At 37.8% G+C, this 22,325-nt stretch overlaps 1 protein-coding gene across 2 annotated transcripts in view; it reads right to left on the bottom strand.

Moving 5' to 3' along the window:
• The window catches only part of TMEM114 (transmembrane protein 114), a 39,123-nt gene that overhangs the window by 14,849 nt on the left and 1,949 nt on the right, over positions 1 to 22,325 (bottom strand). The window lies entirely within an intron of this gene.

Raw genomic sequence — 22,325 nt, 5'->3', positions numbered from 1 at the left:
AGTCACAAATTTGGATCCTGGAAAACCAAAGAGGGTAGCTTTTATATATATATATATTTAAATTAAGGTGACATAAGAACAAGAAATTAACAATAAAAATAATATTTTTTATAATGAGATCTTTCTAATATTCCTAAACCACCTGAGATGGGGTACAAGAGAGACCCTGTCTCTATCACCACAAACCTGGGCAGGTTAGAACTTCTGGATGGTTCAGTTCCCCCATTTTTAAGGCAGAGATAATAGTGTCTTCTCTATCTTCCTCTTGCCATTTAAATGACTTCATGATCTGCCTCCTCTTCCAGATTTAGTGCACGCTGCTCCCCTCCTCGAACTCTGTGATCCAGTCAAATGGGTATATTTGCTGTGCCCTGAACCAGGCATACCATCTCCCACCACCCAGAATTTTGAACCATCTGTTTCCATGCCTAAAAGACACTCCATCCACCTCCATCTCTTAGAACCCCTGGCTTCCTTCAGGGAAATACTCAAGTGCCACCTCCTATGAAAAGTTTGTTCTGACCCTCACCTCTTGGCTTTTTTTCACCTTTCATTCCTTCTGCCCAGTTTGTAATGTTCTCTCCCTCCTCAAATGATCTGGTATGGACTTTTCTTTCTTTCTTTCTTTCTTTCTTTCTTTCTTTCTTTCTTTCTTTCTTTCTTTCTTTCTTTCTTTCTTTCTTTTTTTGGCGAGGCAATGAGGGTTAAGTGACTTATCTAAGGTCACACAACTAGTAAGTGTCAAGTATCTGAGGTCAGATTTGAACTCAGGTCCTCCAGAATTCAGGGCCGGTGCTTTATTGGACTTCTTTCTATATATCTCTCCGAAGAAGAATGGAAACACTTCAAAAGCTAAATTCTTTTTGTTATGCTTTGTCTTTGTACCCCAGCGCCTAACATAAAATGCATTGGAAAAAGTAGGCACTTAATAAATGCTAATTAGATTGGACTGCAGCTGGGATCTTCCATGTGTCTTCCCCATTCAAATGTGAGCTCTCTGAGAATAGGGACAGTCTTACTTTTCTATTTGTATATGCGGGCTTTGTACATAATAAGTACTTAACAAAGGCTTTTTTCACTCTTTCATTTATTGGATGTGATTGGGCAAATCAAATGAGAAAATGTATGCAAAAGTACCTTAAAAAGCATAGCATGGTCTAAAATTGTGAGGCCTTATTACTGCCACATTTCCATGGACTCAGTATACTGAACTGTCCTCATGGGATCATCATATTTTAATTTGTATCATCTTTATCTCTGTCTCTTTCTGGGTGTTTTCTTCCAGAAGAAAAGAAGTGAATGGTGTTTCGTAAATAGCTATCTAATTTCTCCACATTTGGAGGGAGGAACTCTGCAGAACTCTGTATACAGGTTATATTACCCCTCCTAGACTATAAGTTCTTTAAGAAGAGTGACTGTGTTTTATTTTTCTTCATATCTCTCTCATTGCCCACATGTAGTATGGGCTTCATAAATGTCTGCTGATAAATATGTGAGAGGGATGCTGAAAAATGGGCATACTCATTGTTGGTAGAACTATGAATGGGTACAACCATTCTGGGAACAATTTGAAATTATACACAAAATGTTACTAAACAGTGCATGCCCTTTGATCTCTCTACACCCCTCCCTGCTAGGCCTAAATCCTAAATACATCAAAGAACAAGGAAAAGATTCTATGTTTACAGAAATACCTTTAGCTACTCCTTTTGTATCAGTAATAAAAAGCCCTGAGACTAAAGGGATGCCCCGCCCAATTGAGGAATGGCTGAACAAGTTGTGTTATGTAAAAGTGATGGCATACTATTGTGCTGTAAAAAATGGAGAAATAGATTCATTTGAAGTGACAGAATAAGACTTGTGAACTGATATAGAGGGAAGGGAACAGAACCGGAAGAATAATTTATATTATCATACCAATATTACAAAAAAATGATCAATTTTGAAGACTTATATAAACTGAAGAAGGATGAAATTAGTGGAGCCAGGAGCACAATTTACACAATAACAACAACACTTTAAAGACAAAGCATTTTGAAGGCTTGTCAAGAGTAAAAATCAATGCAATTACCATCCATGATTCCAGAGGACCTATGATGAAACATGTTCCTGAAAGAGAAGTGACAAATTTAGGGTGCAAAATGAGCCATATATATTTTTGTATGTAGCCAATGATGAAATTTGCTTTGCTTGATTGGGCATAATGGTTACAAGTAATTCATTTTTATGTTTTTTCAATAGGGTGCAGGGAGAGAGAAAACAGATTTCTGTTCGTTTTTTTTTAAACAGAGAGGTGGGGGTGCTACCAATGTGGAATCTCGCATGCACTTTCCTATAAGGTATCTATGATTGTTAGTTTTGCTTAATTTTTTTCACTATTCCAAGAGATTTCAGAATAGGGATACTTGCAAATGTTTGTAATGTAAAAACAAAAACACATCACTAAGACTTTTGGGAAATAAATAAATGTTTGCTGAATGAACAAATGAATGGCATCCCAGTAAATAATGTCACGTTCTGCCAAACTCTCTATTTTAGTGGGTTCAACAATGAAGCTAATGAAATCACTGTATGACCCAGATAATTCCTCTGTTCCACAGATGGCCTCTCTGATCTCCCTTGTATGCTTTGGAGCTAAAAGAAACCTTCAAAGTCTCCTAGTCCAAACCTCTTCTTTACAGTTGAATGAAAATGAGGTCCAAAGAAGTCCAGTGACTTGCCCAGAGGTGCACAAGAAAAATAAGGGACACGCAAACCCGGGTCTTCTGACTTCAAATCCCATGGTTGTTGAACCAAAACCTCCAGTAGCCCTATGAGGTAAGTAGGGAAGATATTATCTTCATTTTACTGGGAAATAAACAGGCACAGGGAGGGGGAGGCAGTGAGAGAGTGAGAGAGAGAGAGAGAGAGAGAGAGAGAGAGAGAGAGAGAGAGAGAGAGAGAGAGAGAGACTTAATTCAGTAGTCCTTGCCTTAAGTTGCTACCACAACATTGAGGTAACAGTTGGGATTTTATGATATTCATCTGTTGGATCATCAATGAAGTATAATTTATCTGTTCTGCAGAGTTCCTCCCTCCAAACTTTGAAAAATTAGATTAACTACCTACCAAACACTATTCACTTTTTTTTTCTTCTGGTAGAAAGCACCAGAAGAGAAACAATTGCATTTAAACTGATTTCTAGAGTTATCTAAATGGTTTCAAATCAACCGAAGAAAGCTGGAAGCAATCCGAAGAAAAATGCAAACATATTAGTTTTCACACCTATTAAGTGACAAGGTTTGATTCAATGATCCCTAAGATCCATCCCTTCCTGCCCTAAATCTATGAACCCTATGTCAGGTAGCATTAATATGCTGAACTGTGAGGACGGTGGAAATTACATAGTTACAAATGTGAGGATGCAGTTAGGCAAAAAACTAAAAGTGCTGGTTCTCTCTCTCTTCTCCAATATTTCTAAAGCACTTTATCTTTTCTCTCCTTTGATCTCATCACATTCTACTTCACATTATATTTACCATATGTTTTATCCCCATCCTCACCTCTCCTCTATAAATATAATCTGCTTAAAGACAGGAACTATATCATGTTAATCTTTGCATCTTCAGTGCCTTGAACAAAGAAAGGACATAATAAATGTTTGTTGGAATGAAATAAATGCAACAAAATCCATTTTAAATGGTGGATTATAACAATCACTTTACATTTCAGTATTTTCAAAGCAAGCACTTTTACATGCATTATTTCATGTAATTCTGATAATAGTCCATGAAAGAAGAAAGGAAGGGATTATTTCCCTCATTTAAAGATGAGGAAACTGAGGCCATTTCAAGACAACTTGGCATCAGAATGTTTTGGAAGTATAATTTTTAACATAGGGAATGCTAGATGCAATGTTACTTAAAATTTGTCCCGTTATTTCAAGGCCATCAGTTTTTTGTTGAGCATTCAAAGCCTTCTTTTAGAGCATGACCTCAGTGAAGCCTACCACTCTCCAGTCACATCCCAATTTCACCATCTCTTAAATGGGGATGATACTACTTTCCCTACTTACCTGAGTGGAATGGTAAGAAGATAAATGAAATGCTGTTTGTGATGGTGCCTTGAAGAATGTTAAGTATTCCACCTCCCAGCCTTTTCTAGATTACTCAAGGCCTTTCCCCATCCTGCTTTCCCTCTCCTTGGAACATTCTCCAGTTTGTCAACATATTTATTAAACCATGGTACCCAGAACTGAACACAACACTCTTGGTGTAGTCAAACCATAGAGGAGACGGTGGGGTATGGTGAGAAGACCTTATGGTGCAATAAAACAAGCTCTGACCCCAGAATTAGGAAGCATAGGTTATAACACAATCTCTGCCATTCACTAGCTGTGTGACCTTGGGCAAGTCATTTCCATCCTCTGAGCCTTAGTTCACTTAACTTCAAGAACAAAAGAAAACTTTGAACTACATGACTTCTAACATTCCTTCGGGTTCTAAAATTCAGACTCAGCTTCCCCTTCTGTAAAATGGAAATAAAAGCATTTGCACTAAATACCTCACAGGTTCCTTCTGAAGAAGACACCTTAAGGAGCCCCATAAATGGGAGGGGTTATTGTTATGTTCCTAAACTACTGGTTGGGAACACCTGCATTAAAAGGCAGAAACCAACCATAAGAGTACAACTCCTATGATTTTTGTGCCAGGTGGTATTGAGAAACCCTGGATACCTAGATTTGTAAGCTACATGGCATTCATCTCCAAATTACAGCTGAGAAAATAAAATCATTTCTCATTTAGAAATTAATTAGGTTTCCCAGTGTCTGCTAAGCCCTGGTTGACTTTGTGTATTTTTTTCCAGACACATTGCAAGCTGACTGACTGTGCATGTTCAATTAAATGTCTGGGTAAGAGCAGGCTCCCTGTGGAATAGTTGTAAAAGCTCCAGTTGGGGGGAAAAAAAAGTTGAGGTTTTTTTTTTTCTTTTTATTCTCAGATTTTTAGGACTGGGCTTCTGGAACATGAATATTGATTCTTAATTCTGCTCTCTTTTGAAATTAATTCATTCTTTACAAGGCTACATTATGTGATAATGTTTCAGACAAAGCTTATCCTTTGGAACTGTGAGTTTGGTAAAGCGCTGAATATTTAGAGCCTAGATCCTGGCCCCAGTGGACAGAATTGCTAACCATCCTCTCTTGCAAATCAGACATGGAAAATGGACTGCCTGGTAAAATTATCCCTTGCAATTGTATGGTGCTTCAGAAATCTCAAAACCTTTTTACATACATTATCTAAACCAGCACAGAGTTGTCAAGTACAATTTTGTTATCATTATTTTAGTAAGACTGAATGAATGCTTTTATCTCCCTAGAAAATTAAAAGTAGGGTCATCCACCCTTGAAAAGACAGGATCAGCACAATGTAGTAGAAAGAAGATGGACCCTGAGACTTGGCCTATGGTCTTTTCCTGACTAATGTCTAGCACAGTGTTTTGTGCATAGTAGGTGATTCATATTTTTTTAAATGTTTCCTGAACTGTGTGATTCTAGCATCATAGATTTGGAGCAAGAAAAAACTCTAGAGTTCTTCTAGTCCAACTGACTTCTTTACATAGATGATGCATTTGGAGTAGCTAGGAGGTGCAATAGATAGAATACTAAACTTGAGGGGGCAGCTAGGTGGTGCAGTGGATAAAGCACCAGCCCTGAATTCAGGAGGACCTGAGTTCAAATCCAGCTTCGGACACTTGAAACTTACTTGCTGTGTGACCCTGGGCAAGTCACTTAACCCTCATTTCCCTGCCCCCCAAAAAAGAAAGTTCTGTGTGTAGAATACCAAACTTGGAGGCTGGAAGACCTGAGCTCAAATCCTGCCTCAGACACTTATGAGCTATGTGGCCTTGGACAAGTATTTAACTTCTTTCACCCTCTCAGTTTCCTCATCTGTAAAATGGAGATAACAATAGCACCTACTTCCTGAGATAGTTGTGAAGATTAAATGAGATAATATTTGTAAAGCACTTTGCAAATGTTACAATGCTATATGAATGTTAACTATTATTATTATTGAGGGTAAGAGAAGGAAAATGACTTGCCTGAGTTAAAATACAGAGTAAGTGGCAGTTAGGATTAGAATTCAAGTCCTCTGACACAAATATAGGGATCCTTCTTTCCACTGTACCACACAGTCTTGGACAAGGGAAAGCATATGTAACAGAAGTTGTACCCTGGGAAGATGTCTAGGAGTTTCAGAGGCACATTGTCCCTGGGATTGCTCACATATGCCTATTCACACACACACACACACACACACAATTGTGTGTGACTTCCATTTTATACAAACCATGAGATGCTTTTAGTTTTCTCACTGAAGAACCCAAGATTCATTTGCGTCTTCTAAAAGAAAACAAATTTCCAGCCCTGTACCTTCATCTACCAAAAATGTTCATTGAAAGAAAGAGATGAATAAAAAAGGAAAAAAAAAACTCAGAAAGCTATAACAGCCTACTGCTGAGAGGAAATGTGTTTATGTGTCTGTCCCATTATTGACTATGTTCAAAGAGTCTTTCAATGTGAAAATCTGACTTCCATAATCTCTGCAAGGTCAGTGAGACCTAAGGTTATTAGCTGAGTAATGCTGATGTTTGTACAGAAAACTCAAACGCATGCATACTATGACTGAGCTAGGTAAAGAAGGAGTAGCCAGAAAAAAAATTTTTAATTAAAAAAAAAATTTTAGAAATTAAAAAAAAAAAGAGGGAGTATCCAGAATCTCCTAAGGATGAAAAATTTCACCCTTTCACATTAAAAGTTCTTCAATCAGATTCTGAAATTTCTAGAGAAAGCTCACTGTGCCTTAGATTAAGAAACAGTGTAAGGGGTGGATTTGTTTTTAATATTGTGTTCCAAATGCAAGAGCTAGAAGGTCATTGAGTCTATGGTCTCATCACTTTACAGATGAAAAATTAAGTCCCAGACAGATTATGTTGTTGAGGTAGCTAGGTGGAATAGTGGGTAGAGCACTAGGTTTGGAGTAAGGAAGGACTGAATTCAAATCCTACCTCAGACACTTATGACCCTGGACAATCACTTAACCTCTCTCACCCTCAGTTTCCGCATCTGTGAAATGGGAATAATAATAACACCTACCTCATGTTGTAAGGTGATAATGTGCTTTGCAAGCTTTAAAGTGCTATATAAATGCTAGATAACCTATGAGTTCCCTTCCAATTAGAAGACAGTGATTTCATTTCCCTTGCAAGGCTACCCTAGGCACTTATTTTTTCTGAATTTCAGCCAGGAAAAAAAAAGGCCAGTGGGAGAAAAGGAATGGAGGCACAAACAGATATGGTTTGCCTCCTGCATACCCATTTCCACTCCCCTTCCCAGTACGGCACTAAGTCCTATTCCCCACCTAGGAACAAATCTGCCCTTACTAGAAACTGCCTTCCCTCCAGTTCTCTGATCCCCTAACACAGCAGTTCCCTGATGATACAGAATGTTGCTTACCCCCATGGGACAACCATATCCTAGTGGACTTGATTTCTTCAGGGGATAGCCCATTTCCAGATGTTGGGGCTCATGGTCCATCTGAATTTCCTTTGATTTTGTTTGGGGACAAACATTTAAACAAGTAGACTTCAGCTTGGATATATAACACCATCTGTTTCAGTTATGCCTCCTGCAATGTGCTGAATTAAATTATGCCCCAAGTGGCCTGACAGAATTAATATTCCTCCCAAAATGCCTCACTTACTCCTACTTGTAGCTTGTAGCTCTCACACTAGAATAGAAATAATATCTTACATTCAGCTAGTGTTTACTACTTTTTATCCTCACCAGAACTCTGTAAGGGAAGCATTATAAATATTATTATCCACTCAGGAAACTGAGTCTCAAAGAAGTTAAGTGATTTGCCCAAAGTTACATTCAAATAAACCAAGTATCTGTGACTTCCTGTGTCTGTGAACTACCAGTCCAGGGAAATCCCTCTGCCATAGATATGGCAACTGGCAAATGATTCAATGGATAAGTCTTAGGGATCCCTTAGTAATAAAAGTTAAAAGACTTGCCCAAGATAACAGAAATGATAAGTATCAAAGGTGGGAGGCATAAGGGAAATATAAACCCAGGTCTTCCTGATTCCCAGTCAGAACTCTATCCCCTACCTCCAAACTACCTCTATGCCCAAGATCACACAGCCAATAAACTATAGAACCCAAGTCTTCTTGGGTCCCCCAGTGACCTCTCCATTACACCACAGAAGTATTTGACTGATAGAAAACAGGGGGAAAAAATAGTATTATAGTCCATTTTTACAGAAAAAAACTGAGACTTCCCTTTTACTTCATCTAGGCTAATCTCAGCATTCCTAGAACACATCATCCATTCTTCAAAGTCCCCACAAGGCCTTCCATGACTCCAGGTCACATAGATCTCTAGATTTTCTATAATACCATAACAATCTCCATTTTTGGCTCCTGATCATATACCAAAATAAATGCCTTTTAACATTAATTTTCACCCTGTGATCCTACATGGTTTCAAATCATAAATTATCAATCTCTAAAGAGAAGGATAATGGAGAAGTACATGGTACTATATAATCTGTGATATATTTATTACCAAGGAAATAATTTACAGAGAAGGCAATACAAAGAACGTCATCAAGCTGTATGACCAACATAGGAGGTAGGTCAGTCACGTGGTGAGAACAATAAATCATCAATGGACAGAGTTCTTGCTCTAGTAGTACCCACATAATGTCAAAAGATCTAGAGAAAGATCTCTAGCACAATGTTGAGAATTTATGGGAAGACATGAACAAGAGATATATGAGATGAAAATTCAAGGATGGGTCTCAATGTATACCACTGGAAGGTTTACCATTGGATGTTCTGGTAAATATTTAACAACCAATTTTCCAGGGGAAAAAAAATGTAAGCATGGACATACTCTTAGGCTTTACCTGCATTGTTAACTCTTTCTCTATCACTTTCTTAAATCTAGATAATTAAGGAAATAAAACAATCAAGCTTTGATCTGCAGTGTTTGTAGATTTCTGAGGTGTAAACATTCACAGTGGAAAATTTAACAAGATCTTGAAAGTCAACTGGCTCCTGCACACACCTGGGAAGTACCTACCATAATGAGATCAAAGATACATTGAAGTATCAAAATATAAATAATATACTGTTTTGTACTGTTAATCATTTAATCTGTGTATGACCCCCAAATAGAGAGCAAGCTCCCAGAAGAAAAGGATTGTTCCTTGTATAGGCATATCCTAAAGGCTCACCTAATGTTATTTCACAAAAAATATATTAACCCATTATAAGGAGACTAGTGATTTTGTTGTTGTCAGGAATGTGAAACAAAAGAATTTACAGTAGATGTCACCAGCTCTGATGATTCCAACTGCACCTTTGAGTTTAGCCCAACCAGATTTATATGGAAACCAGGGGCATAAGAGGAGAGTGTGACTGGGGTGAAAAGTCCCACAGCTCTTTTTCACTTTTACTAATATGGAGTCTGGGATATTTTGAAGACTGAAATTTAACAAACAGAAGTATGAAAAGAATTGAAAAGGGTTTTCTAAGAGCCAATATGTAATCTAATTTCAGCGGACAATGCTTGAACCTTACTCTTATCAAAATTGGCTACAAAAGGGAATAACAACCACACTCAGTTGGGTATAGAAATCTATGTTACCCTCCAGGAGAGTAGGAGGGGAAGGGAATAAGAGAGGTTCAGGGGAAGAAGGACGGCTGATAGTAGGGAGGGCAGATTAGGAGCAAGGCAGTAGTCAGAAGCAAAATTCTTCTGAGGATGGACAGAGTGAAAGGAAAGAGGAAAATAAAAAAAGAAAGGAAGATAGAGGGAAATAGACCATAATTATAACTGCAAAAGAAAATTTACAGCAAGTTTCTCTGATAAAGACCTCATTTCTCTAATTTTTACAAATTAGAGCCACTTCCCAATTGATAAATGGTCAATTTTCAGATGAAGTAATCAAAGCTATCTATGGTCATCTGAAAAAATGCTCTAAATAACTATTGATTAGAGAAATGCAAATTTAAAAAATTCTGAGGTATCGGACTAACTAACATGACAGGGAAAATGACAAATGTTGGAGGGGGTGTAGGAAAATTGAGACACTATTGCACTGTTGGTAAAGTTGTTAACACATTCAACCATTCTCGAGAGCAATTTAGAACTATGTCCAAAGTGTTATAAAACTGTGCATTCCCTTTGACTCAGTAATACCACTCTTAGGTCTGTTTCCCAAATAGATTTTTTAAAAAGAAAGAAAAAGCAACTATATGTACAAAAATATTTATAGTGGCTCTTTTTGTGGTGGCAAAGAATTGGAAATTTAGGGGGTGCCCATCACTTGGGGAACAAGTTATCATATATGATTGTAATAGAATAATAGTATTGTGCTATAAGAAATGATAAAGAGGATGCTCTAAGATAAACCTGGAAAGAATTACATGAACAAATGCAAACTGAAATGAGCAGAAACATTAGAACATTGTACACAGTAACAGCAATATTATATGATGATCAGCTGTGAAAGACTTAGCTATTCTCAGCAATACAATGATCCAAGACAATTCTGAAGGACTTATGATAAAAAATGCTATCCATCTCCAGAGAAAGAACTGATGGAGTCTGAATGCAGATCAAAACATACGTGTTTTTTTCTTGTTTGGTTGGTTTTGTTCTGTGTTTTCTACCATAATGTGACTAATATAGAAAAACATTTTGCATAACTGCACATGTATAACCAATGTCAAATTGCTTGTCTTCTCAAAGAGGGGTAAAGGAAAGAAGGAAAGAGAGAAATTGAACTCATTTTTTTTTAAATGAATGTTAAAATTTTTTACATGTAATTGGAAAAAGAAATAAAATATTTTTAAAAGGGCAGCTAGGTGGAGTACTGGGCCTTGAGTCAGGAAGACTCATCTTCCTGAGTTCAAACTTGGACTCAGACACTTACTAGCTGTATGACCCTGGGCAAGTCACTTAAACTTATTTGCCTCAGTTTCCTCATCTCTAAAATGAGCTGGAGAAGGAAGTGGAAAACCACTCCAGTATCCTTGTCAAGAAAACCCCAAATGGGGTCCCAAAGAGTTGGAAACAACTGAAAAGACTGAACAACAACAAGCACAAAATAATCAAGCACTAAAAAACTGAATGAGTTGTCTAAGGTGAGAATTCAAGTCCACTGCAGAGTTGGTCTCCCACTACCTTCAGTGAGGAGACACACCCTAACCAATGTTAGAGAACATAGAGTTATAGCTCTGATCCTTAGGTATACAGAGACAATGAAAGACAGTGGCAAAAGCATCAGTCTCAGCATCGGAAGACCTGGGTGGTAGGTCCAGATATGCTACTTACCAGCCACCATGACTCTTGACAAATCATTTAATGATTCTGAGTGCCAGTTTCCTGAGAAAGACAGTAAAAATTTGAGGACTGGCTCCAACACTGCCACTGACTTAAAGAGTGACTTTAGGCACATCATGCATTCACAATCTGCAAAATGGTGATAATAACAACTACCCCTGCCTGCATCTAGGTGGTGAGATGGATAGAAAGAGCACTGGGTTTGGAGTCAATAAGACAAGTTCAAATCCAGCCTAAAATACTTCCTAGTTTTGTGACTCTCTCCCCCTCAGTTTTCCCAAATGTAAAATAGAGATAATAAAAACACATACCTACAAGGTTGTTGTTAGGATAAATACTAGCTCTTGAGATGGAAAGAACCTTAGAGATCACCAAGTCCCACCCCTTTATTTTAGAGAGGAGGAAATTGAGGCTCAGAAAAGTGAAAAGATTTGACCGATATTGTTGTTTGGAATTATTATTATCATTCATATTGGAATCAAATGAAATAATTTGTCTCCGAGTGTTTTTGAAACTATAAAGCACTATGCAAATGTCAGATGTTATTATTATTATTATTATTAGGATGTTCTGTCTGTCCACCCGAAATGCTATGGCTGCTATACAAAATTTCACCAGAGACAGAAAAGCTGCTCCCAGACAATGTCAGTTATCACCAGCAAGGATTAGCACCAATGTCCCTAGCAGCAAATGAGAGCCCAATTACCAGGTTCAGGCTTCTCTCAAAGAAGTGAGAGACTAGTCTTTTATTCTTCCCCAACAGCTAAAGCATGACCCAATAACTGAGCCAGAACTACAATTTCTAACTGTCCCCAAACCGTTATTTCAACAGAAGCAAAAAAAAAAAATGATACCTCAAACCTATCCCAAGAGGTAAAGCTTCCCCCTGCCTGACTTACAGAAAGGTAAGGCCTGCAGAGCCTGAAGCCACAGGAAAACATAGAACATTGTTTTTCAGATACTGAACTTTGCATTACTTCCAGAGGGGGAAGAAATGAATACAGAAAGGACATATTCCCTCCCCACCAGGTAACCTACTTCTTATGCACATGTGGTATTTAGACTCCCTCCAGAGCTTTGAGAGCCTGTAAATTCAATTACATATCCAAATCCCATTTTTATTCATGGCAACTACCACACTACCATTTAAGATTCCATTTGGAGGCAATTTGGTAGATGCGGTTTTTTTATTCTCTGAATCAAAGTAAACTACCTAATCGTAGTCTCTGTCATTGCTAGGACAGTGAACAATGGGTGTATAAGGCAGTGAGACTCTTTTTATTGAGGTATTCTCAAAGTCAGTCTCATCTCCTACTGCTATGCCTCCTCTGGCTGTATTTAATTCAAGAGATCAGAGTTCCAGCCCCACCCATCTCCGGTGCTAGCTTGATGTGAGAGCTTGGACAAATTACCCCACAACAACAGTATCAGAGCTAAAAGGGACCTTGGAATCCTGGCTCTGTTATTTTTTACCTCTGTGATATTATGTAAGTCATTTCACTTTTCTGAGGCTCAATTTACTCATCTTTAAAATAAAAGGATGGGATTGGATGATCTCTAGTGTCCTCTCCAACTCAAAAGTTTAAAATCTCACGTTTCTATTAGATTATCTAGTAGAAGTCATTCATTTTGCAGGTGGAGAAACTGAGTCTCAGAGAGTGACTTGCTGAAGGTCATACAGTAGTTAGTGGCAGAGCTAGGTCTTGAGCCTTATTCTCTTTACTTCTAGTAATTTTTTTTTCAACTCCATCACACTACCTCCCCTCAAAGTAAAAATTATTGCCTAGAAAAAAAAAAAAAACTATTGCCTATCAATCAAATCCATTGCCAATTACAAATAGCCCAAATGAACAAATGTGAAACTTTCTTGCCTTTCCCCATCTCTGACTGACAAAGGTATAAGTTTTTCTAGAGGAAATTTATAAAGTGTCTATTTGAAAACTGCCAACTCCTCATCAATGAACTGTAACACAGGGACTAAATTGACTTCACTCATTGTCATCTCCAGGGCTAAAACAAAACTGAAGTTTGATCTTCATTTAATGTTGTTTCACTTTATTATCATCAACAAAGCAGGCATAATTTGACCTGCCCTCCCTCCCTCATAGTGTTGTTGAAAGGATCAAATGTGGAAAACAGAAATTAAAATTATTAAGTATTGTTAAATGTCAAGCATTTTTTTTTAATTTTCTGAACTGGTGATTTCTCTGTTGCAGAGAGAGCTCCCTTGTAAAGAAACTCCCTCTGTCAATCCTGATTTGCAACTGTTCTGCAATTTATAGATTTAAAGAGTTGCTTGGGGCACTAAGAGCTTAAGCAATTGGTCTAGGTTGAGTCAAAGGCATGATTTGAATCCAGGTCTTCATGTACACTACACAATTTTTTTCTTACCTAGGAAGAAATCTATACCACTATGATTTTATAGTTGTTCAGTCATTTCAGTCATGTCCAACTCTTCATGACCTTATTTGAAGTTTTCCTGGCAAAGATAAGGGAGTGGTTTGCCATTTCCTTCTCCAGTTCATTGTACAGATGAGGAAACTGAGGCAAACAGAGTTAAGTAACTTGCCCAGTTTCACATAACAAGGAAGTGTTTAAGACCAGATTTGAACTCACCACCTAACTGCCGTATACCACTATGATTATCATCTAAAATCCAGAAGTTCTTAACTTGGGGCCCAGAAACTTGATTTTTAAATATATTTTATAACTATTTCAATATAATTAGTTTCCTTTGTAATATTATATATTTTGTTTTAAGAATTTAAAAGCATCACTCTGTGAAGGAATTCATAGGCTTCATCATGACATAAAAAAAAAATTTTAAACCTCTGCTCTGGATTAAATCTAATTCTCAAGGCTACACAGAAGTGTTAGTTTGCAAACATTTTGTTGTTCAGTCATTCAATCGTGTCCAACCCTTCATGACCCCATGGACCATAGCACACCAGGACCTTCTGTTCTCTGCTATTTCTTGAAGTCTGTTTAAGTTCATGTTCATTGTTTCCATGACACTATCTATCCATCTCATCTTCTGCCATCCCTTTTTCCTTTTGCCTTCAATCTTTCCCAACATCAGGGTCCTTTACAATGAATCCTGTTTTCTCATTATGTGGCCAAAGTATTTAAGTTTCAGCTTCAGTATTTGACCTTGCAGTAAAAAGTCTGAATTAATTTCTTAAGTATTGACTGATTTGATCTCCTCAATGTCCAAGGGATTCTCAAAAGTCTTCTCCAGCTCAATTTGAAAGTGTCGATTCTGCAGCATTCATCTTTCCTTATAGTCTAATTCTCACAGCCATACATTGCTACTGGAAAAACAATAGCTTTGGCTGTACAGTCCTTTGTCAACAAGGTTATGTCTCTGTTTTTAGTGTGCTGTCCAGATTTGCCTGAGCTTTTCTTTCAAGGAACAAGCAACATTTCATGTTGCAGTTGCTATCTGCAATAATCTTTGAACCCAAGAATATAAAATCAGACACTGCTTCCATTTCTTCTCCATCTATTTTCCAGGAAATGATGGGACTGGTTGCCAAGATCCTGGTTTTTTGTGTGTGAAACTTCAAGCCAGCTTAGAAAAGCTTAGACTCCTCTTTCACCCTCATCAAGAGGCTTCTTAATTTCTCTTCACTTGCAAACATATTTGGAAGGAAAAGCATCTGGGATTCAAAAAATGAGTGCCATAAAGGGGTAACCTGTGCTAGGGACAGACATTGTCTAGTTCATAATTTTGACCAGCTCCAGCCCATGATTTAGGAGCAAATACAATCACTAATCATTAGTAATTTGGGGACATAAAAATGGACAAGAGGGGCAGCTAGGTGGCACAGTAGATAAAGCACCGGCCCTGGATTCAGGAGGACCCGAGTTCAAATCCAGTCTCAGACACCTGACACTAGCTATGTGACCTGAACAAGTAACTTAACCCTCATTGCCACGCAAAAAAAAAAAAAATGAACAAGAGTCATAGGATCATAAATTTGGAGTTGGAAGGGACCTTAGAATCAATCACTTAATATAATTCCCTCCATATTGTTTCACAGGTAAAGAAATGAGGGCCCAGAGAAATCAAGTCACTCACCAAAAAAAGTCCCACCAAAAGGCAGCAAGTAGTTGAGTTGGGATGTGAATCAGTCCCTCTGATTCAAGAGCCAACATGCTCTCCACCACATCATGTGGCCTCTCAGGTTTTCTCTACTTCCTCTACAATGCTGCTATGAATGCATACAGTAGACAATCTATTGATGGGATCTAAAACACTGAGTAGGTTTTGCACATCTGGGAGTGTGTACATACTCACGACTACATAGATGCCCTCCAAAATGTTTCCTTCTTTGGAGGAATTCCATATTCTACATGTTTTATATTTACTTTGCATATACTTAGTAACAGCTACCATTTATATAGTATCTCAAGGTTTGCAAAGAGCTTTATGTAATTTACTTCATTTGATCTTCACAACAACCCTAAGGGGAAGATCCTTTACTATTATCCCCATTTTGCAGATGAGAGAACTGAGGCCAAAAATTTAAGTGATTTGGACCATGGTCACACAGCTAGTAAGTGTCAGGGATAGGACTCAAACTCAGGTCTTCCTGACTCCAAATCCAGTACTCTGAGCCACCTGGCTGCCTACCAATGTACCTATTAATGCATATGTTTGTGTGTCTGTGTCTATGTATTTTCACCCAAAGAATATAAACTCCTTGAGGGCAGAGACTACTTCATTTTTGCCTTTGCATCACCAGGGCCTAGAAAGGTATCTAGAGCATAGTAGGTGCTTAATAAATGTTTCTCAATTTATTAATTGACTATTAAATCCATTCTATGGAGAATAAAAATATTTCTTGGTAATAATACTTGCTATTTGGCATTTTTATAGGCTATTAGTACTACTTCAAGCTTAAAAGTCTTGGGATGGTCTCCATAGTGATTAAAAGTTTACAAAGCATTTCACATGTTTCACATTTGATCTGAGATTTTGCCTCTCAGCATAGCACTTCAAAGTTTCACTCTCATATCCCAAACCAATTGGATGAGCATTCAGTGAGTTCTTCTTTCCCAACCAGCAATAATTCCATCTTCCATTCCAGCTACCATAAGTACTCAGAGCTAATTTGAAAGATGATAAAAAGACAAATGCTAAATCTGGATAGCCATTTGCCCATACAGACACTGTTTCTTAAACCTAGACAAAAAACTTCACCTCTCCCTCCAGGCCTATTTGAAATAAAGGTGCCACAGTGAATACCCTCCCCATTCATTAGACTAATGTTCCTATTGAATACCATTTACTGGGCTGTTTTAATAAAATTAGAGTATTAAGATAGATTAGGGAGCATAATAAGGCATAACAGCACTCACTATTTGCCATTTCATCTCAGTAGATTGCTTGTCACTGAAGTATTCTCTGAAATAAAAAGAGGAAGGATTGTTCATAGAACTTCACCCTCCCCACAATGACTTCAGAAAACTGAGAAGTGATGGTAACTTCTGATGATACCTTTCTGATTTCTTTAGCTTCATAGAAAAAGTTGGGGCCTAAAAATATGCCTGGTGTTCAAGAGAGACAACTCTGAAATAATGAAAGAGGTTAAGTCAAATTTTATAACTTTTTTTGGAAAATAAGATTTGAGGGGATGCTTTCTCTGAGATGACTAAGCAAAATGGGTTTGAAGAGACAGTCTGCTCCTACCTGGAGATAAGTCATGAATTTTCAGCTAATCTTCAAGCAACCTCTTGACCTAGCCTCATTATTTTTCAAAAGCTCAGGACAGTGAGCAAAATTTTGATATAATCTCCCTTCTACAGAAATGTTGACCCTCAATCCTGATTATGAGTCTTCAACCAAGAAGTCAAGAGAGTAATAATAAACTGAAAAGCCTGTGTTGACAAGGTCAAATCCTCAATGGTCTCCTGGATTTCATTCAAGATACAGCTGTTCCCTCCTATCACCCTGGAACAATGTAAAAGCAAAGATTACCTTGCCTAGAACAGATCTCACTGACCTGCAGAGGACATCCCCTACCAATCAATCAGCAAGCACCTCATCCTGCCTCAGAATACTGAGAGAACACTAGAAGTTTTCAACAATTTGGTCAGATGCCTTCAACAAGAATGAACATGACATCAAGGTCAGCTACTGCCCTAGGGGCAAATTATTTAACTTGAAAAGGCTACAAGCCAAGACTAAAGTGGAAGGAGAGTTATACACGACTTTTGTTTGCAGATGATTGTGCACTCAGTGCAGCCTCTGAGATGGAAATTCGACAAATTATGGATCAGTTCTCTGCTGCGTATGCTACTTTTGGCCTAACAATTAACACAAGAAAAATAGAGGTTTTCCACCAGTCAGCACCACACCATCAGTTATAACAAATGGAGAAATTCTGAATGCTGTAGATAAGTTCACTTCCCTTGGCAGTATATTTTCCAGGGATATACACATAGATGAACTTGACATGCACATTTCCAGATCTAGCTCAGTGTTTGAAAGTTTCCAAAGGAAAGTGTGGAAGAAAAGAGATATTAGACTGCCTACCAAACTATAAAGTGATACTGATATCCAAGAAAGAGGGCCATTGAAACATTTTTAAATGCACAAATGGAAAAAGAAGGACGTTCAGAAGGAAGCACAAATAAGGAAGACTGTTTTGAAAGTAATGTGTAGGATTTCTAATACTTCTTTTTAAAAGCAATATGAGGGGGGCAGCTAGATGGCGCAGTGGATAGAGCACCAGCCCTGGAGTCAGGAGTACCTGAGTTCAAGTCCGGCCTTAGACACTTAACACTTACTAGCTGTGTGACCTTGGGCAAGTCACTTAACCCCAATTGCCTCACTAAAAAAAAAAAAAAGCAATATGAAATGGATCTACAGAACCTTTGTGCTAACCTTATTGTTGTATGCCTGTGAAAGCTGGACAGTATATCAGCACCATGCCAAGAAACTGAATTCTCTTCATTTGAATTGTTTTAGGAAGGTTCTAAAGATCACCTGGCAAGATATGGTACCAGACAATGAGGTCCTTTCTCAGCTGAACTGCCAAGAATTCAAACTCTAATGCAGATATCACAACTCTGATTGGCTAGCCACATTGTTCAAATGCCAAATATATATTTATCTAAAAGATTATTTTACAGAGAACTCACACAAGGCAAGGGCTTACATGGAGATCAGAAGAAGCAATACAAGATCATTCTCCAGGTCTCTCTGAAGAAATTTGGTGTTAATTCTAAGAATATGAGACACTGGCATGGGACCATCCAGCATGTCATACCTGCATCAAAGAAGGTGCTGTGCTCTATGAGCAAAGCAGAATAACAGTAGTTCAAAAGAAACATGAAATGCACAAATTTAGAGACACTTTAATTGTTCATATAAACTATTTGTGCCCAACCTGTGGTAGAACCTTCTGACCTTGTATTGGTCTGATCAGCCACAGTTGGACACATTGTGCCTTGATTCCAACATAGTAATGCCATTTTGGCAACCAACTAGGAGAACTTGTATTTTGCTTTAATTCAATTCAAGAAATATTTATAATGCCTACTTTGTACAAGGAAGACATTCAGGTCCTGCCTCTGACATCACCCCAGCTGTGTGACCCTAGACTAGTAATATAATCTCTGAATGCCCCCAAGAAAAATGTTGATTTGCATTGGTAGAAGGAGTTTCTTCATCAGAAGTTTCTCATACCAGTGAAATCAACAATAGTCTCATCTCATTAGAACTGAAGTTTCTTGTGAGTAGAAACTGTTTTATTAATTGTTTTTGTCTCTCCAGTGCCTGGTATCTAGTAGGCACTTTAAGTGCCCTAGTTAAATTAAGAATTTAATTCTAGGAAGCTATCGGAACACAAAGCTAATATAAGAGCTTACAGTTCAGTAGATGGCTTAGAGTTGAAAAGATAATAACGTTGCTTCGCAAATTAAATTGTAAACTTTTCAATGGTAGGACCTATGTCTTATCACCCAATGTATCTAGCATAATGCCAGAAACAAAGTAAGCACTCAACAATTACTTGTACTGAACTAGAAATATTGCCAGATGGATTTCTGGCCAAGACTCCCTAAAAAAAACAAGATCAGAAAAAATCTAGACACTATATTTCAAGAAACCATAAACAAAAACTGCCCAGATCTATTTCAATTCAGAGGGCAAAGTGAAAACAGAAATAAGCAAATGATCACTTCCTAATACTACTAAAGTAACTGTTGTAGCTAAAATATAGAGCTTCCACATCAAAGAAAAAATCTATGTCAAACATCCAGAAACATGCAGTTCAACTTCCAAGAAACCACAGTCAGGATCACACAAGACCTGGACGTTTTTATCAAAAACAAAAGGAGATCATGGAATACAATGTTACAAAAGATGAACTATATAGACTTGCAACCAATAATAACATCCTGCAAAGCTAAGTATAAATGGGATGGGGAGGAGAGGCAGGAAATGGACTTTTGATGGAATATGGTACTTTCTTTTTTTGTTGTTTGTTTTTGTGGGGGTTTGGGGGGGGGCAGGGAAATTAAGGTTAAGTGACTTGCCCAGGATCACACAGCTAGTAAGTGTCAAACGTCTGAGGTCAAATTTGAACTCAGGCCCAGAATATGGGACTTTCAATAGAGACTTTCTGGTCTATATAAAAACCGGAGCTGAGTAAAAACTTTAAAATACCAACACAAGAGTTCAAAGAAATTTAGAAAGGCAAATAAATCTGACCAATTGGAAGGGACTATATGATGATGCAGTGCTAACATTCTAATAATTACTTTCTGAAAAGAAACAAGTGTCATTTCAGAACCTAAATTTTTGAAGGGTTTTTGAGGGAGTTAAATAAGAAAAACAGAACTCGTGGGGTGAATACTTCCTGTATTGATAGTTTAAGAGGAGAACAAAAAGCAAAAGGAATGCATTAAAATAGAAGGGAGCAAGAGGGGGATAAAACTTGCTATTTCTCATAACTGGAGTAAGAAAAGGAAATATGAAGGAAAATGTGGAGGGAGGGACATCCGATGAACCTCACTCTTAAATGAAATGGGAAAAGGAGGATTGAACATACACACACAAAATTTGATATAGAAATACCTCAGAGTCAATGGGGAAATAAGAAGGATTTGAGTGTTATAAAGAAAGAGGATGATATCAGGGAGGGAATCATCACAAGCAGAACAGTAAATGTAAACTAAAAGTGAGAAAATCAAAAGACTTGGATTTCAGGAGGTATCTATCAATTGGTGAATGACTGAACAATGGCTGATATATGGATGTAACAGAATATAATTGTGCAATGAAACATGATGAGAGACAAATACAGAGAATCCTCAGTAGTATGAACAGATACAAAATGAAATGAGCAAAAGAAAACAATTTAAACAAGGAAAACAATATGGAAAAGAGAAAAAACTTTGAAAGATTCAAGAACACTTAGTGCAATGACCAACCATTTCCAGAGGACCTCTGATGAAACATTTTATCCACCTCCTGACAGATGATGAACTGATGGTGTGAAAGAAAGAGACATACATTTTTTGGACATGGCCCCTATGCGGGTGGGTTTGTTTTGCTTGGTGTTACTTTTTCATTATAAGAGGTTTGGTGTTTGTTTGTTTTTTTTAATTTCTCTCAATTTTTAAAGAAAGAAGAAAAGGATTAGTGATGCTGATGTCAAAAAAGAGGGGCCACTGAAACATTTTTAAATGCACAAAAGGAAACAGAAGGAAGTTCAGAAAGAAGTACAGATGAGGAAGATAGTTTTGAAAGTAATATGTAGAATTTCTAATATGCTTCTTTTTAAAAGCAATATGAGATAGAGATTCATGTTATCATATACGATCCTTTCTGTTTTCCATTGTATATATGGAAATGCTCCAAGGGGCAAGGGGTAAGGGGCAAGGTGTATAAGTTCAAAATAAAAAAAAAATAAGTGTCGGGGCAGCTAGGTGGCACAGTGGACAGAGCATCAGCCCTGGATTCAGGAGGACCTGAGTTCAAATCCGGCCTCAGACATTTAACACTTACTAGCTGTGTGACCCTGGGCAAGTCACTTAACCCCAATTGCCTCACAAAAAAACAATTGACCTGAAAAAAAAAAGTATCCCTAGACTCCTGGACTGAACCCATGCACTGTCATCATTCTGAAGAAAGCTAACAGTCACTTCACCTTCTTGTATGTATAATCCTTTCTTCTTCACTCCACCCCCACAGAGATATGTCTCTCCTAACTTCAGAGAACATTTCGTTTATTCTATGCCTTATATCCCAGAATGCATAACAGTTCATTCACACATATGACACAGCCCTCAACATCAGTTGAGTGAAGCAAACCCCTCAGTCCTCCAGTTTCCCCTTTTGTGAAATAATATGTTCTTTTGTGGGGGCAGGGGCAGGGCAATGAGGGTTAAGTTACTTGCCCAGGGTCACACAGCTAGTAAGTGTCAACTGTCTGAAGCTGAATTTAAACTCAGGTCCTCCTGAATCCAGGGCCAGTGCTTTATCCACTATACCACGTAGCTGCCCCTGAAATAATATGTTCTTAATCATAGAATGGTGGGGAAAATTCTCCACAGCCCCAAACTGTGGGCACTAAATTGACATAAATGAAAGAAGAAAGGGAGCATGATAGTACGACAAAGCACCCTACACTGGTAGGGCAAGTCTAAGACAGTTTGGGCTACAATGGATAGAACACCAGGTCCACAGTCAGGAAGACATGAGCTCAAATCCAGCCTCAGACATACTTACTAGCTGTGTGACCCTGGGCAAGTCACTTAACTTCTGTTTGCCTCAGTTTCCTCATCTGTAAAATGGAGATAATAATAGCACCTATCTCCCAGGGGCGTTGTAAGGATTAAATGAAATAATAATGGTCAAATACCAGGCACATTGGTGATTATATATATATATATGTATATATATATATGTATA

The sequence above is a fragment of the Dromiciops gliroides genome, chromosome 1 (genome assembly GCF_019393635.1).
Source record: "Dromiciops gliroides isolate mDroGli1 chromosome 1, mDroGli1.pri, whole genome shotgun sequence".
Classification (NCBI taxonomy): Eukaryota; Metazoa; Chordata; class Mammalia; order Microbiotheria; family Microbiotheriidae; genus Dromiciops; species Dromiciops gliroides.
Note: the sequence above shows the minus strand (reverse complement) of the source record. Positions and strands in the feature narration are given on the sequence as shown.